The sequence below is a fragment of the Meriones unguiculatus genome, chromosome 11, assembly GCF_030254825.1.
Source record: "Meriones unguiculatus strain TT.TT164.6M chromosome 11, Bangor_MerUng_6.1, whole genome shotgun sequence".
NCBI classification, from domain to species: Eukaryota; Metazoa; Chordata; class Mammalia; order Rodentia; family Muridae; genus Meriones; species Meriones unguiculatus.
The window spans coordinates 14,947,559-14,966,370 of NC_083359.1; positions in this window are offsets into that span (position 1 = coordinate 14,947,559).

Sequence of the window (18,812 nt, forward strand, 5' to 3'; positions counted from 1 at the left end):
AGTCTTTTTTTCATTTCTGCTCCTTAGATTTCACACCATCACCCTCCTTTATCCCACCATCATTCTGAGTTAATCTGACCACTGAGAGAAAGCAATAAGAACCAAGTTTAGAGCCTATCAGATCAAGAGAATGGATGAGCCTCACTTCACACTTCTGCTGCCTGGCAAGTTGTTAGGATAAGCAGAACAAGCCATTCACGGGAGTCACAAACTTGTGTTAAGCAGGACATGGACACTTTTACCTAGTCCCTAGTAAGTGCTCTGCCTGTGGTTGAGAGAGTAGGATGTACATGCCAGCTAAGAGACTTGCTCATTAGCTTCTACATCCCTCCCTTTTCTCCTTTGAGAAATAAGGACAGCTGCAGTGTCTACCTCTATATATTCATATATAGACTATATGAACATTTATAAGGTCCTAAGGATAGTTCTTGGTTAATAAAAAGTGTCATGTCATGGTTAGATACTGCTGGTGGGAGTAGTGGTGCCATTATCACTACCGCTGCTTTTCATTTAACTTTTTCTTTTTCTAACTTTCTATTTTTGCAGTGCTATGGAATGAACCTAGGTCCCCATGCTTAAGCTACACTCCCAGCTCTTAAAGAATATGTACTTTGAGTCAGGCTCTTCTAAGTTGATGAGGGTGAGGTTGATGAGGGTGAACTTAAACTGTCACTGTAGCCCAAGTAGGCCTTGACCTTATGCTCTGTTGCCTTGGCTTTCCAAGTAGCCAGGATTACAGGACTGCATCACCAGGCTCCGTGTAATTCTCCTTTTAAAGCAAACATAAAAGAAGTAGTAATTGATATTTCTCCCAGAGCTTACCTGATTACCTCAAAATTGCATATTCATTAAGTGGCTTGGAGCGAGCAGCACCCAAAGCATTCTGACCTCACCCCTTTTCCTTATGATAGAAAAAAAGATTTTGTTGTCCCAAGTACTAAGACTAGTAGAATTATAAAGAGAACTAGGAGTTAGAAGATGAACGAGTGAATAAATGAATGAATTAACGAATGGTTGAATGTCCAGTTTCCAATCTACTCTAATGCCATTTTTGTCAGTTGGCTGTAGAACCATAAGTGTAGCCACTCAGTCTCGGGTGCTTTGTTATGGAACATGAAGAACACCAAGACTGTGAGCATGTGAACTGCTAGATCATGCTTGGAAATGTATCATACAGAGGAATCAGGCACACAAACAAACAAAAACAAAAACAGAACAGCAATAACAACAAAACAAACAAAAACTCTTTTGTACCGTTTGCTGCTGTAAGAGAGAAAAATTGAGAAATGAAATCATGAGGAATACATACTGCGTCACGTCTTGTGATGTGAGCGGCTAATGATGTGTCTCCTCCATGTTCAATAGCTGATACCCAGGAATCCAGGAGTTGTTTGTTCAGTCCATGAGGATAGATGTCTCAGCAACCCCATTCTGTGCTGGAATCAAGGAGGATTCCTGGAAAGCGGCTAGTCTTCAATCTACGATCAAATCTTGAAGAAGTAGGATTTAATATTGACTGCAGCAACAGCATAGATGGACTTGTCATCAAGAATGAGGGCAAGCAGGCAAAAGACAAAGTTTCCTTCTTCCATGTTTGTTATTATGGGTTGCCAACTCTATGTAAAGTGTGGCACTTTAGGGTGTATTTCTCACCTCAAATAATCTCATTAAAAGAACTCTTCACAGCAGGGCCCAGAAGCTTGATTTCTATTCATTATAGATGTAGTCAAGTTGACAACACAAGGACAGAAGACAGCCTTGAGCCCTGGTCCTCACCTTCTACCTTGAGGCAGGGTCTCTCTTGCTCCCTGGAGTGTCCATCAAGCTATCTGTCCAATAAGCTTCTTGGAGTCTCTTGGAGCCTGGACCACTGAGATTAAAGATGCTGCCGCATCCCTCTTTATCCAGGTTCTAAGCATCCGAACTCAGGTCCTCACACTTGTGTGCTAGGCTGTTTACCCACAGAGCCTATTCTGTAGCTGCTATAAAAACATTTTAATGCAATTTATAACACAGTGTTTGGTGTGCAGGTATGAAGTCTTTTTGCAGGTTCCTCCTTTAGTAGAACATATGCTTGATGGAAAATGTAATTTAATTTATGTTGAATGATAGTTAAGGTGCCAAAGATAATTCAGGATGCCATAGGTCCCTAAAACAAGGTTTCAGTCTGAGTAAGGGCAAGGTAAGACTCTTGCTCTAAAATCTGAAGTGAAATAAATCGGTGAGCAGGTATTAGTCAGACTGGGAAGCAAAGATTGCAGTTAGGAATTATTGCCTCCAAAAATATATATTATCTTAGTATGGAAAAACAAGCACACTGGTCTTTGCAAATCAAAATGAAAAATAAAAACTAAATCAAGAACCTATAGAGCTTGAAGTCAGGGTGGGTGTGGGAAGCACAGAGCTGACATTGCTGAAATAGACCATCTGGGATGGGGTTAGGGCAGAGGTTTCATGTTAAGACATTACCCACCAGAGGAAGGGAAGAAGGACTTCATGCTGCTCTACAGAATGCTAATACAAGATGAGGCTCTAAGGCTGCCCTCCCCAGGCCCTTTCCAGCCCCAAGCTTTAGTGCCTCTAATTGGAAGCAGGGGCACAATGTCTCCCAGCTTGAAGTGTCAAGTCACACAAGGAAGAGGAGCATGAGTCTGCAGTGTCAGCTCTCCAGGGCCCAGCTGTGGCTTTCAAGCCTTGTTCTCCTTTTAATTGTTCATGTCTCCCACACCAGTCACTTCCTTCTCCATGCTTTCTCATCTTGTGGCACTAATAGCTGGGGAAACTGTGTAACAACAATGACCTTTAAACCCCTGATCCTCCTACCTCCACCTTCTGCTGGCCAGGATAACACTAGGGCACCACCATACCTGTGTTTATGCAATGCTGGGAATCAGCTTTGGTGCATACTAGTCAGGCACACAACCAACTGACCTACATCCTCAGCTGTGGAGACAGATTGTAACACGTTCATAGCTCTGAAGGCTACTGCCTTCTAAATATTACCATTCCGTGTGGACAAAGTATGGAGAACCAGGCTTCTGGTGACTGAGTTGTCCCCATGCTTGCACAGTAAACAATATTAATAGAGTCATCTCTTCGGCTCTTCTTTTTATTCTATTCATTTATATTTTAATACATTACTGGATAATGGGTATCATGATTTGAGTCACATTTATGTATGCAAGTTCCATCAGATCATGAATTTTAATTTATAAGTTGTGCTTTCTAAGGGTTTTGGTTTATGGCCTCCTGAGTACTCATGCCTTTCTTAGCCATAGCAGGCATCTCCATCAGACCCACATAGTTCTCACACTGTGTGCCTTTACCCAAAATGACATGTAGTTCCCCCCAGTGGGAGACTATTCTGATCCCTGGGTTAAACAGCCATTTTTTTTAATTGTCCAAATCCCCACTTTACTTGGAAAATATTTTTTTTTTCAATGCAGTTTATTCAGGAACCTTGAACAATCATCTGACCCTGGGGAAAGCCAGCCCACAGCTTAAATAGCCTCTGGGTAGCCAACCCAGGCATGCCACGTGGGCAATGCAGATAGGTCCACATACATGGAAGCAAGCCAGATCCTCAGCCTTAGCCAAATGTGGAACTGTTCGTGACAGAGAGCACTCACCATCGGGAAGGTGGAAACCAGCTCCATCTTTAAGGCACAGCATTCCGCAGCTCTCTACAGTTCCCCCTTTTTGTTTTAGACGCATCAGGCAAGAGTAGAGGTCTGATCTCTGATATTAGAAATAAATTGGGACTTTGTACTGATGTTCACTTAGGTGTCATCCACCCAAAGAGCATCAGACCCGCCCGATACCTTTTTCTCAGAGGCAGGACCTGGGGCATCAACCCGCATGCAATCAGACATGCTCTTCTCTGGGTCCAAAGCGGCTGACCCTGAGTGCAGTGCTTAGCCTCGCATCCTGAGCGTAACATTTTAGCTTTTTATGGTATCCAACCATGCTTGGGGCGACTGTCCTGCTTCAATGGCCGTAAAGGCCTGAATGATCATGGCTGCATCACACTGTTGTGAGACTCTAATCTTGCATATACACCACAGGCAAACCAAGGAGACCAACACCAGAAGGCCTGCTAACGCTCCCATGCCCGCCCATTCCTTCAGATGATTCATGGCTGCAGCAATCCATGATGATAATCCTGTGGCTAGTCCTGCATCCACTCTGGTAGAATTTACTGTGACAATGAAACAGCCATTTTTTTATGCTCACATGATGGTTCTTGAGTCTAGCTTCCTTGTCCCCACGCTCATGATCTAGCAATCGAGGCTTCTTACCCTCAGACAAAGCTCTTCCAAAGCTGACTGGGCCTCGTGCCTTGTTGATGGCATGAATTCCAGAACAGAGAAGACCACAGTATACAAGAGAAAGAGAAGTAAGCTAGAATTCATCTCATCAAAATTCAACCAGTAAGGACTGGATGGCAGCGTGTGGCTGCAGGATTAGACAACACTCACAAAACCCAGGATATCAGCCATTGGCCATATTCTAGTGATCTGTTTCCGTGACCTCATTGGCTACTCTCTACGACGGGCACCATGAGGCCCAGGACATCGAAATTGGCATTTCAAGAGTCTTGAAACAGATCAACTAACTATGGCTGTGAAATTTAAGCCCAGGAAGTCTAAACCCAGGTACCCAGTCTTGGTGCTACCCTATCAAATGTACCTCTGGGTTAAAAATGAACGCAGAAAACCATTTAAACAGAAAAGGAAGAGGTCTCCAATGAAGAGAGGAGACTAGGGACAACACTGGGATCTACAGTCAATCGTAAATGCAAGAGACTCAAGAATGTATCCACTCACCTGGAATTTTGCCCCATTTGTAGGTTAAGAACCCCAAACAGGAGTGTGTCTGTTTTGTTCTCTGTGTGTGCCTATTTACTTTTGAATCCTTCCTTGGTCTCTTCCAGGCTGTGATCAAGTTAATGTAGCCAATCCCATTATAGCTTTCCTATCATTACTTTCCCTCTAGGCAACATTGCCTCAATGCTCAATGCCAAAGTTAAAGACAAGGCCCCCCAAGTTCTTCCTAAATGTACTGTAATACACACACACACACACACACACACACACACACACATCAAAGGATAACATAAGGAAAAGCAATGAAAAGCCTCTGAGGCTTTGACCTCATTAAATATCTTAGGAAGAAACAAGTCCCACTGCCCAGCAACAACCCCTGATGGAGAATAAACACCAAGAGTGACCACAAATATCCAAATAGTTGTGTAAGTGCACAGTGATTGGGCCTGGTGCCAGCTCAATCAGCAGTGGATTCTCAAACCCGTCCCAAAGCAAATCTGTGGTTCTAACAAGTTTATCTTTACTGTTTCTGCTGATTTATTATCCTGGCCATGGTTCAGGGGAGGATGAGGAAGAGGAGGGAGAAGAGGGGGAAAAAGGAAGAGGACAAGGAGAAGAATGAACCTACAACTAGACACTACAGTGTGTAGCATGTAAGGAACATGGTCTAATAATATTGGTCAATTCCTACAATGTCTTTACTCCAGGATGTACATGGGAAAATGTGGGGACAAGAATGGGTAGTTCCCCTTCAAAGATGAACACTCTCTCCACCTTATTGAAAAGTCTATGAAAAAGACCATAAACTTACAGACCAAATTTTGAAACCATTTAAACATCATTCTCTTAGATGCAATGAGTGATAAGATAGAAAACATTGAGAAAACTGGAGAGAAACTGGACAGTTTTCTACAGAGGCTTGGAGTTCTTCTGTCTTGACCTTGGTGACAGTGGGGACAGTGATATTCCTCCACAGCAGAGCCAGTCTGGGGTGTCAGTGCAAGCATGGAAAGCCACCTCACTCAGTCAACTGGAAAAGAAAAAGAACTGACAAGACTCTTGTATGGCATTTAGAGAATGGAGAGCAAAGGTCTGGAAGTAGGGATGAACCACAGGCCCCCACAGGCATGGTCAATGCCACAGTGACTCGTTGCTGTGCTGCCACCAGCTCACAGCTTGCCACTGTTAATATTGTCACCCACCACAATGATCCATCCATCTCCATTGTATCATCATTTCCACAGATAAGCAGGAGCATTTACCACACAAGCCTAGCTGGTGCTCATTCACCAGGAAACAGGATGAAGATTATCTGACCTCATTAAATATCTTAGGAAGAAACAAGTCCCACTGCCCAGCAACAACCCCTGATGGAGAATAAACACCAAGAGTGACCACAAATATCCAAATAGTTGTGTAAGTGCACAGTGATTGGGCCTGGTGCCAGCTCAATCAGCAGTGGATTCTCAAACCCGTCCCAAAGCAAACATCCAATAAACAAACAGCTAACACACAAATGAAGGGGTGTTGGGGGCTTGAGAGATAGCTCAGAAGTTAAGAACGCTGGTTGTTATTTCAGAGGACCAGGTTCTGCTCCCAGCACCCTCATGGCAGTTCACAACTAAATCTAACTCCAGTTCCAGGGGACACAAAGTCCTTTTATGAACTCTGCAGTTACTTGCATATATGCAGTGACCATACATGCATTCACACATACATTTTAAAATATTTTGAAAGGAAGTGGTTATGGGATGGAGATTCTAGAATGGGTGTAAATTAAGGTAATTTTAGGATTTAAAGGAGATACATTTTTCTACAATAAGAAAACAGAGAGGCAGAAAGAAGAGACGCATACAGTCTTACAGGATTGGGAACAGAGAAACCAGGGTTAAGGCCACAGAAAGCACAGTGACAGATAAAGTTAATAAACGAGAGATGGTAAGATCATTGAGGACTTTATAGGACCACAAGAATAGAAAGGTCAAGGAGAAATGGGCAGCACCCAGTGTCCCCTTTCCTCGATAGCTTCTTTGAGGAATCACTGAGGTCCAATGAGCTCCAATGGGGACATTCTAACATCTGTGTACAGCTGTGAAACCACCACTATGTCACTCAAAATGAACACAGTGAAAATATCTTTCCTTTGGCTTCACATTATCCTCCCTATCCTTGATACTCCCTTCTCACCCCATCCCAGAACACTCAGCTGGCTGTCATTATCATCTGCATCTCCCAGAATCATGTAGGTACTTTGTCTGACTTCCTTCACTCAGCACCATTATTCCAAGACACATCCTCATGGGCATGTATCAATAATTGGTTTCATTTCATTTTGCTGCAGAGCAGTAATGACCTTATGGACACATCTCCACTTGTTTTCCCATTCAACATGCTGGGAAGTTTGGACTGTTTCCAGTCTGGAGGAGTTACAGAGCAAGAGGTGGACATGTGCAAAAGCCCAGGACCAGCATGGCTGGGACAATGTATGCAGCTCTTTGAGATATTTCACTTGTTGTTTTTGACTTTTCAAGCCCACCAGCTGTGTCTGAGAGTTCCAGCTGCCCCTCAGCCTCACAAAGGCTTGGTTCAGGGAGAGAGTTGGTGGTTTGGTTCTGAAGGGTAGGAAGCGGGCTCTCACTGTGTTTCTGATTCATGGTACCCTGAGGAGGAGCAAAGGTGTTAAGCATCTTCTCATCTGCATGTTTTAACAAATGCTTGGTTTCATAAAAATTCAGTTTTGCTCCCTCTTCTTATGGAGCTGGGGTTTCATGTATCCTAGAATTGCCTTGAAAAAAAATATATATATGGATGGATGATCTTGAACTCCTTCCATCTCCACCTCTGGAGAGGATGCTGGGATTATAGGCATAGACCACCATGTCACGTTTAGGTGGTGCTAGGGATGGAACTCAGTGTTTTGTGAATGCTAAGCAAGCACTCTACCAGCTTGAGTTACATCCCAAACCCTAACTTTGCCATTTTGAGGGGAGGGGGGAATTCACGGACCATTCATAAGAGTTTAAGAAAAAGAAATCTGAGCACAGACAAGTTGTAACCCCAGTAGGTGCTGGGAGGAGGGAGAAGCAGAGGAGAGAACATTATTCTTTGGAGTTAGGGTCAGCAATGGAGGTCGGCGAGCAGCTGTAGGAAGGTGGAAGGAGGGGAGAGGATCTTCAGAGCAAGTAATGAGAAAGCTCAGGTGCCTGCTTAGGATTTGAATCTGTGTCCAAATAAGAAAGTTTTAAAAGGTAAATGAAGAAGTCACACTTTTGAATTAGAACTCAGGAAAGCTGGCAGGCTCAGCGCTCAGAGCTCTGGGCACCTGCCAGTGCGTGCTTAACTGCATGCAAGTGTGTGTCTGAGCTGTTGACTGCAGAGACAAGAATCCTCGATTCAAGCTCAGTATCCTCAGCAGCAGGAGCAACAACTATAATCAGAGTTGTGATAAAGCTCTCACTGGGTGTTAGCTCTGTACTGCTTTCTTCAGTTACCTTCATCTCTCCACACCCCTTGGAGGAAGGTCATAATTACCCCACTTTGCAGATGAGAAACCTGAGAGTTTGAGAGATTAAATAACAAGATTAAGTGGTAATAACGGGTAAACCTAGAGCTTTTACTCCCAAACTGTGCTTGTAAGTCTCGGTTCCAGAGCCTAGGGTAAATCAGCCCTCACAAAGCATAAGTTCTCCAAGAAAAGGCAAAGCAAAGTGTTTTTACTGCCAAGGAACAGGCTTTGTTCATAGATGCATTTCCTTATACGGAAACCATCTCAAAAAGCTTGGGAGAGTTTGACCAGTCTCCATGATATGTTGGCACACCGAACTCGGCTCTTAAATGGACTCGAGGATGAGGTTAACCACGGCTCCCTAAGTCGAACATCCCTCCCTTGGCTGAGTTTTACTGCACAAATCTACTGCCAAGACACAGTAGTGTGAAAGATGTCATTTTAAGAGAGGACGAATACAAGAAATCAAAGTGATGTCACTTTAAAAGTCTGTTGTCCGGGGACTAGTTAAAATGCACAGAGTAAGTGAACTGTGGGTGCCCAGCCTTAATTAATGCATCTGTCACACAAACCCTACACCTAAGGCTCAGGGAACATTGAAGGAGGGGTGTGTGCAAGAGCCAGAGGGCCAGGACATCCGCTGGGAGAGGGTGACATCTAGGAATGACAAGGAAGCTGCACCCAGGAAGCCTCAGTGATATGGCTGCCTAAAGTGGACCTGCATAAAGATAACACGAGTTGACATCTCAGAGTGGGTAAGGAAAATTGCACAAGGCTCCACCCCTGGATAAAAAAGTTACAGGCAAGCAATGGGCGAGAAGAGAGGGAGAATCCGTTTCCTTCAGGGAAGAACCCTCTGATAGTTTATCCAGTCCCTCGTGGTCAGCCCCAAATGCAACACTAAATGGACCCAGTAGGTGCCCCACTCCTGTGTGTGTGTTTATGTATGTGTGTATGTATGTTAATAATTATAGAAAAAGAGATCATGAAATTGAGAAAGAGAGGGAGAGCAGGAGACATGTGGAAGGAAGAGGTAGGGACAAAGTGATATAATTAAAGAATTTGTGTATGAAATTTTCAAAAAAGTAAGAACATGAAATAAAAATGTTCTGCTGTGGAGTAGTGTCTGGGAGCAACTTTGGCAAGAACTCATCCACAGCAGAAGCTTGCCTGCAAGAACTTTTACTCTTGACAAACTGAGCCTTCTTACAGGTGTCCACAGAACCCCTGGTCTTAGAGTAATAAGTAATAATAACTACCTCATCATACTGTCTTTTTCAGGCTACAGGATGTTATTTATCAAGTATCTCATCCAAGTCTCCTAACGGCGGCAGCCAGCCATGATTATCCCCACTTCACATATAAAAGATGATCAGAGAGGTAAATGATTTTTTCCACTGCTTCCTCTGGCTGCTTAATGGCAGAAATGGGAACTGAAATTGTCTTGTAACTCATGATCCAACAATTTCCCAGTATCCCCACAGTGTGCGGCTCTAAGGAGCAAAGAATCCTGTTGGAAAGATGTGTGTACCTGAGACCAGGGTAATGCATTTGTTGGCAGCAAAGATGAGGGGTGAAGAGGAACAAAAATGATGTTAAAAAAATGAAGGCAACCTTGAATGTTCCTAGTATGAAGCAGGCTGCAGAATGGCCTTGTGCTGAATGTTCTTGACCAATTACACCCCTGGCATCCTTGCTCCCAACCTTGACCCTAATCATACCAGCGAGTTCACACCTTCAATGCCCAGCTCCTTACACTGTATACTCAACTCAGCAACACTGACATTCCCTTTCAGGTAGATGCCTCAGGCAGAATCTCAACCTCCCCACCCACCCCTCAACACACACAACTAGAAAGGACCCGTTCAATCTGCACGTTCACTCATGGGATTCCCACGTGCATTCAAGTTTGAGAGCCCTGCACAAGATCTCTCACTCTCATGCAGATGAATACTGAGTATCTGTTTTTGTGAGGAAGTAGCTGGGATCGAACAGTCTACTCCCACCGTATTTAAGATTCATTGTAAAGACTAGTTTATCCGGGATCAGGGACAGTGAGGTAGTTTGGAAGATCAAGGTGCCTTCTCCCAAGCCTGACGACCTAAGTTCAAACCCTGGGACCCAACTGGTGGAAGGAGGAAACTTACTCCCACAAGTGATCCTTTGACCTTCATGTGTGGGTGCTCATGCTTACACACACACACACACACACACACACACATGCTTGCATGGAAGTGCGGGTGTGTGTGCACACTTAACTCACTTACACATCAAATAAATGAATAAGTAAATAAATGTTCTTCACCAGTTCATGTCCCTGGGAAACAGGCTTTATCCTATTAACCCTCCTCTCCTGGCCTTGCATCAAGGCTGTCTAGTTCTCTACCTTCAATAGAGAATGGGGGAGGGGCAGCAAGCGGTCTCCTCACCCCTCAGTCCCTTAGTCATTTTCTTTTCTTCCTATGTCACAACATCTATCCTTTTTGAAGCATGTGCTACCAACTTCAGCCACCCATTATCCTCTTCTTCATCCATCAAAGACCTGAGCTTCAAGCTCACAGGCTCATCACCCTCACGGGTTTTCACTTTCACCTCAGGCACTACTCTCTGTTTCCTTTTCTCTATGGTATGTCAACACACTTGCCTACATTTGGTTCCACCTATTCTCCAGCCTTAGCTAGTTTACCCCTATCACAAGCATTTTCCTTCAACCAAGGTCATTGGTTGAACCTTGATGTCACCAATAACTCTGAACTCCTCTTTCAGATATCTGGGGTTATTTCCTGGTTTTGTTATTCCTATCTTTTTTTTTTTCAGATCTCATGTAGACCAAGCAGGCCTTGAACTTGCAGTATAACCAAGGACGACCTGGGATCATGAGCCAATCAAACCCTTCCTCTCCTAAGTTGCTTTTTGCCAGGTATTTTATCAAAGCAAATATGAAACTGGGAGCATATCTGACTCACTTTGTAACCTTCCATGGGTTTATCTTCCCCATCATCACCACACAAAAGCCACTGCTTATGAATCACCAGCAGATCTCAGCTACCAAAGAGAGGCCCTCCAATCCTGTCTGCACTTCCTCCTTCCTTCCTTTCTGGCCTACCTAAAGCCCCAGGAATCTTTCTGAATCTTGTCTTCACTTCACCGACAACTGTTCTTAATGATCCCAAATAAAGTATTTATGCCTATCAATTTAGTATGTTCCTTATCCAAGGGAAATGCAAACTGACTAACAGACTCATTAAAAACTACAAAATCAAGCAATCCAGAAGAATGAGACTCCCTGAAGTGATATTCTGTATGTCATTACGAACTACCTTATTAGCTGTGAGGGTACATAGAGAATCACACCCTCTCCCAGGGTTTCTGCGTCTCCAGGAACCAAAAGGAAAGCTTAGAGATGGGAAGCAAAAACCTCCCAGTGGTGGTCTGAGAGAAATGCTTGGAATCCTTGAGACTGGGGAATACTTTCAGTCAGTGGTTGAGGCCTGAACCAGAAATATGAGGCAAAGAACTGGCTGCATCATTGAAAAAAAAGAACACTGTAATCCTCTCAAATATGAACGACAGTAGTGGCCATCAATATGGCACACCACTGGAGCCTGGAAACTGAGATATGCTACATTACCTCATGACCAGGGTTCAGCCATTCTCACACTGCCTACAGAAATTAAGATGTCCATGACTTGACCTCTTATGGTGCCTGCCCCAACTTAGTCTATTCCTGTTGGCCTTTCAGAGAGGGATAGAATCTGAAAGACAACAGTCCAGACTTCTGCTTTGTAGACAGAAACATGGACATGCTGGGCTGAGGAAATGTGGACTGCATTGGAGTTCTAGAATTTTCCCTCAAGCTATGAAATAGAGAGAATAGTGCATATTGCCTGGTGAACTTGAGGCAGAGATATGCGGAGCTTTATATGACTGATTGTCTTAAGATTTGGTTTGTTTGTGTGTGTTACCGGGGATTGAACCCAGGGCTTCCCTCATGCTAGAGAAAGCGCTCTGTTCTTGAGCTACATCCTCAGAGTGCTCTTAGGCTTTTTACTAATAATATGCTGGTCTCCTAGAGGAAAGAAAGTTGTCTGTGAGTATTCTTATCGTTACCCGAGTCACATCATATTTAAAGCCTGGCTTATGGGGCTGGGAAGGTGGCTGGGTCAGTACCTTTCCTGCCACAAGCATGAAGACCCGAGTTTACATCCCCAGCGCCCACCTAAAAAGCAAAATAGAGTGGTAGATCCATGCCTGCAATCCCAGTACAGGGAGACAGAGACAGCAGGCTTCCTGGAGTTCACTGGCCAGCAATCTTTTCTGAGTGGATGATCTTCAGGCTCTGTGAGATACTCTGCTTCAAAAATAGTAAGGTGGAAATGGAGATGGAGAGATGGCTCAGTGACTAAGAAAACATGTTGCTCTTACAGATGATCTGAATTCGGTTCCCAGCACCTCTTTCGTGGTTCACAACAATCCATAACTCCAGTTACAGGGGATCTGTTACCCTCTTCTGACCTCCACAGACAAATATGGTACACATATTAGATGAGGGTACAACATTCATACACATAAAAAAGATACATTTTTAAAAATAAACTGGAGAGTGAGTGATGAAGACACCCATATCTACTCATTGTTTTCTATACATACACAAGAATACAGACATGTGAAATACATACACTGGAATGAATGAATGAATGAATGAATGAATGAATGAGCAAGCCTTGGTTGCACAGTCTATCCTCTCACCCATATATCCATACTCCCCCTCTCCTCTGTCACTGAGCTCAAGGTCATGAATATTAAAAATCCATACATACCAAACATTCCCACTGTCTCCAAAGCTCCAAAGCAGGCTGTGAATATAGAACTTCCTGCCAGGGCTGAGCTCTATGTCATCTGGGATGAAGGAAGAAATTTGAAGAAGCCATGCTGGGGAAATTCTGGCAGACCCAGGAAGACTGGCAGATGGCAAACAACACAAATACATTATTCTTTTCTTTTTTGCTTTCGCAGGCATCTATAACTCCCAGGCCACTTCAAAAGTACCCAGAACACAGCAAGGGCGTGGAGTATTTGTTTATTAGCCAGACATACTGAAGCTGGCTTGTCCTCAGGGCTTGTAAACTTTCTAACATGAATATGAATTAATGGACACATACAGTCATGGCCCAATGGCCATTGCCAAGTGCCGGCAGCTGTTTAGGTTGATGGATGAAAGACAAACAAACTCTGTAAGTTAGATAATATTCCAAGTGCAAAAAAATCTTCTTGGGCCTTTCATTCAAATCTCTTCCTTATAAAAATAGAGAAAACAGAGGGTCCAAACTGGGCATTGAAGGAACACAGTTACACATTGTGAGCCTAGAACTCAGACCTCGTGATGGCCAATCAATTGCTATCCTTGTCTAAGTTTTAGTTGATGGGTTCTACATACAAAACTGAATGTATGACTCAAGCAGCTAGAAGAAAAATACAAAAAAAAGAAAGGTAAGGAAGGCAAGAATGAAAGGAGGGAAGGAAGAAAAAAAGGTAGGAAGTGAGGACATCTGGAAATGGTCACTGAGATGAAGTGAATGTGTTCTCCCAGAGGAAGGTTGCTCTCCCACAGGAACCCTGCTCTCCAAGAGGAAGGGTGTTCTCCCATTTAAAGTGTCTAGAGGTAGAGGGACAATGGCGTAGAGCATCTTCATGTCCAGAGAGAAAATAAGTCAGAGCCTCATTTGTTTCTTCATTTAGCACATTTTGTTGAGTGCTTAGATGCCAGTCATGGTAAAGAGTAACAGAATTACAGACATAAATAAAACAGTCCCAACATTTGTGAAATGCATGTTCATAGAAGCAGGGGAATGAAATAAAAAAGTACATCAAGTGAATAAAAGAAATTTTTTTTTTTTTTTTAATTTGTGACTTGAGATTGCTATGACAGCAAAAAACTTAGCAGGTTAAGGGAACACCTGTGAACAATGACTAAGTCTAGAATGGAAAGCTGAGAAAGGTCTGTTTGGGAAGTACCCTGGACAGAGGACATCAGGCTGAGGAAAGTGCATATGTGAAAGCCTAAAAAAGAACGAGCTGATTATAATCTTCTCAGCCAGGCATGCAAGGACCTGCATATACCATGGTTTTATAAACTTTTCCTGGGGAGACTATCTATTCACCCCCAAAAGGGCACCAATGATGGAACAAAGAAAAGATTTCATTCTAGTCTACCTCAATGAGCCAATGGGTTTCATTAGAGTTAGTTACAAGAGCATGGGTTACCCAGGAGAGACTACCCTATTGAAGAAAATTACTCACCCAGCAAATGACAATGACCTACAGATCCTGAGAGTAGTCTTGTGACACCCTCTACACTAACAACTGTTAATCAAATATATACCTTGAGAGGAAGGTGGGGTTCTCATGAGCCCCTTTCCCATCTTGTGTAGGTGTCGTCAGGGTAACCACCACTGCCGACCATCATGATAGCAATGGCCACATCATGCGTATAGAAAGCAGCTTTATTTGTAATAGCCAGAAGCTGGAAACAACCCAGATGCCCCTCAACTGAAGAATGGATGCAGAAATTCTGGTACATCTACACAATGGAATATTGTTCAGCAATGAAAAAATAAGGAAATTATGAAATTTGCAGGTGAATGGTGGGAACTGGAAAGGATCATCCTGAATGAACTGTCCCAGAAGCAGAAAGACATACACGGTATATACTCACTCATATAGACATATAATATAGGATAAACCTACTAAAATCTGTACATCTAAAGAAACTAATCAATAGGGAGGACCCTGACTAAAATGCTCAATTTCCATCCTGAAAGGCAAAGAGGATGGACATCAGAAGAAGAAGAAAACAGGAAACAAGTTAGGAACCTGCCACAGAGAGCCTCTGAAAGGCTCTGCCCTGCATACTATCAAAGCAGATGCTGAGACTTATGGCTAACTGTTAGGCAGAGTGCATGGAATCTTATGAAAGAAGTGGGAAATAGTAAGATCTGGAGAGGACAGGAACTCCACAAGGAGAGCAACAGAACCAGAAAATTCGAACACAGGGGTCTTTCCAGAGACTCATACTCCAACCAAGTACCAGGCATGGAGATAATCTAGAACCACTGCACAGATGTAGCTCATGGCAGTTCAGTGTCCAAGTGGGTTCTATAGTAATGGGAAGAGGGACTGCTTCTGACATAAATTGATTGGCCTGTTCTTTGATCACTTCTCCCTGAGGGGGGAGCAGCCTTACCAGGCCACAGAAGATGACAATGATGATATTTGATAGACTAAGATCAGAAGGAAGGAGAGGGGGACCTCCCCTATCAGTGGACTTGGGGAGGGGCATGCATGAAGAAGGGGAAGGGAAGGTGAGATTAGGAGGGGATGAGGGAAGGGTTTATGGGAGATACAAAGTGAATAAAGTGTAATGAATAAAGTTAAAAAAAATAAGGAAAGCATTCACTGCATTTGCTGCCTGGGGACCAATTCCATCATTCTAACACCCCTTGTTTGGAGAGCTTGCATAGGAGGGAGACAAACAAAAGAGGTCCTGGCTCCTGCCAATGACTCTTTCTACTCAACCATGGCCACTAATTTGGTTTGAAAGAGAAACATGGACACAGGGCACAGGAATGTGAACCTCCTAGGCCTAGGTGGTTGATCATTATTGCCTGCTGGTCCCCTCCTCTCTTCTTCTAGCAGGAAATGGGCCCTCGGCCAGTCACAGATGAGGCAATAAATCAAAGTTAAACAAATCTCATTCTTTCTTGGGAAAATTTAACTCATAAGCAGAAATGTAAAGAGAGGGAATCTAGTTAACCTTAAGCTCAGAGGACAGAGAACAAGGTCACTGAGCGCTGTCTCTGGCTGGGTATCAGCGCCATCCTGGCTCCTCTCCTCTAAAGCTTTCCACTCTATGGTCCTCGGCATCCCTGCCCTGGCATACTAAAACTAAATAAGCCATGTTTGCTCACATGCTCTCTTCAGCAGCATCATGGACGTCCTCCATCATAGAAAATTAACTAATGTAATCTACACAATGAAATTAACAGGCACGGATCAGATTTTTCTTACCCAAACACATCTTCAAAGTTTTCATACATTCACACTTATAGTTGAGAGGTCACAACCAAGGGAGAACTTGAATATGCAATCAATGTCTTGAAACAATAAGAAGCTAAAATTAGGGATGGAGAAATGCCTCAGCTGCTGAGACTCTTTCTGTTCCCGGAGAGGACATAAGTTCACTTCCCAGCATCCACATCTGGCCATGCATAATTGGCTATAAGTCCAGCTCCACAGAATCTGATGTCCTTTTCTGGCCTCTGGGGGGCACCTGCACACATAAATAAATAAAAATAAAATAAAATCTTAAGAAGATAAACAATAAACCAAAACTTAATCATGTCAATTGTGATAGTTCAAACAGGAATGGCCCCCAAAGACTCAAACATTTGAATGTTTGGTCATTAGGGAGCGGAACTACTTGATCAGGATGCCTGGCCTTGTTGAAGTAGGTGTGGTCTTGTGGGTGGGTGAGTGTCACTGGGGGTATGACTGGTGCTTCTCTTTTTCCTACTGCTTGAGGATCCTGATGTAGAACTCTCAGCTCCTCCAGCACCATGTCTGCCTGTGTGCCACCATGCTTCCCACCATGAGAAAATGGACTAAATAAACCTCCGAATCTGTAAACAAGTCCCAATTAATTGCTTTCCTTGATAAGAGCTTGCTGTAGTCATGGGATCTCTTTATAGCAATAGAACACTGGCTGAGACATGAATAAATAATTGCATGCACATAAATATTAAAATAACTATCAATTAAAATATTATGGAAAACAAAGGGTAATACTGTATTGATGAATTACAGCAAATCCTTTGTTGAATTTCCAATATGCACCAGTAAACTAGGCCTTAATTAAGTCCATTCCATTAGTGGATCAACTTCTTTCAACTTTCAGTACAGAAAGACATTATGTATTGGATATTTACTGTATAACAAACATACCTGTATCTGATACCATTTGTTCACAACAATCTCCACGAGGTAAAAACTATTAGTCCCAATTACCTTACTGACAAAAATATCTAATCTATTGACTCCTGTCTTGATATGGAAGCAGAACATTGCCACAGGGAGAATCCTGAGCACAAGTGACATGAGTTCCGAAGCCTGATGCTGACAATGAGAGGCTATGTAGAAGGCTGGGACTCTGCAAGGGATAGCCCATGACCTGCCCTTGGGATTTGCAGGTCCATAGGAGAGAAGGATAGCCACATGAATCCACCGAAAGTGATCCTGTTCTTTCCTGTTACAGAAACTGCTATGGTATTCAATTTGGATCCGTGACTGGCTGGAAATTGCAAGGTGTTTCCAGTGGTTCAGAGAAAGACATTCTTCCTGAAAGGACAACGAGCCAACTAGCATGTGCCCAAAACAGTAGAATGCAGAGTCATCAATTCTGTTTAACAAAAGTTTGGGTTTGGGAGATGGGTCTTCTGACCCTCTTTTGGATTGTGACATCTAACTTGACCCAGCCTATGAAATGTGAAGAGACCATCATCTGTCATTTTGAAGCACGAAATGTCAGAGCAGGGATTCCCTCTGAGCATTTTGCCTAGGAATTATGTGGCCCTGAGTGAAGCCTGCCCCTTAATGTGAGAACAATACAGAGTAGAAAACAGCAGGCAGTTTTTGGTGGGTGTGTAGCAAGAACAAGCATCAAGTCTCTGATTATTTTAATCTCCTAAGATTAAAATAACACTGTTGTAGGAATCATATATTAGGATTCTCTACAGCAGTGGTCCTCAACCTTCCTAACACTGCAACTCTTTAATACAGTTCCTTATGTTGTGGTGATCTTCAACCACAACATTGTTATTACTTCATAACTGCAATTTTTCTACTGTTATGAATCATAATGTAAATATTTATGTTTTCTAATGGTCTTAAGTGACCCCTGTGAAAGGGATATCAGAGCCCCAAAGAAGTTGCTACCCATAGTTGAGAACCAGTGCTCTAGAGGAACAGCACTTATAGAATGAGAGAGAGAGAGAAAGAGAGAGAGAGGCATTTATTAGAATGACTTTCAGGTTGTGGTCCAGCTAATCCAATGATATCTGTTAACCAATGGACGACAGTCCAAGAATTCAGTTGTTCAGTTCTCAAGGCTGGATGTTTCAGTTGGTCTTCAGTGTATGTCAGAATCCCCAAAAGGTATGCTTTAATGCCAGTGAAGGAATGGACTTGCCAACAAGAGCAAACAGGCAAAGAGAGAGAGAGAGAGCAGAAAGCTTCGTTCTTCCATGTCCTTTATACAGGCCATCAGAAGGTGTGTCCCAGATTAAAGGTAGATATCCCCACATCAAAAGATGCAGATTAAAAGTGAGTCTTCCTACTTCAAAAGATTTAACTTAGAAAAGCTCCCTCACAAGTGTTCCCAGACACTCAGGTTTTAGTTGATTCCAGATGTAGACAGGAGGACAACC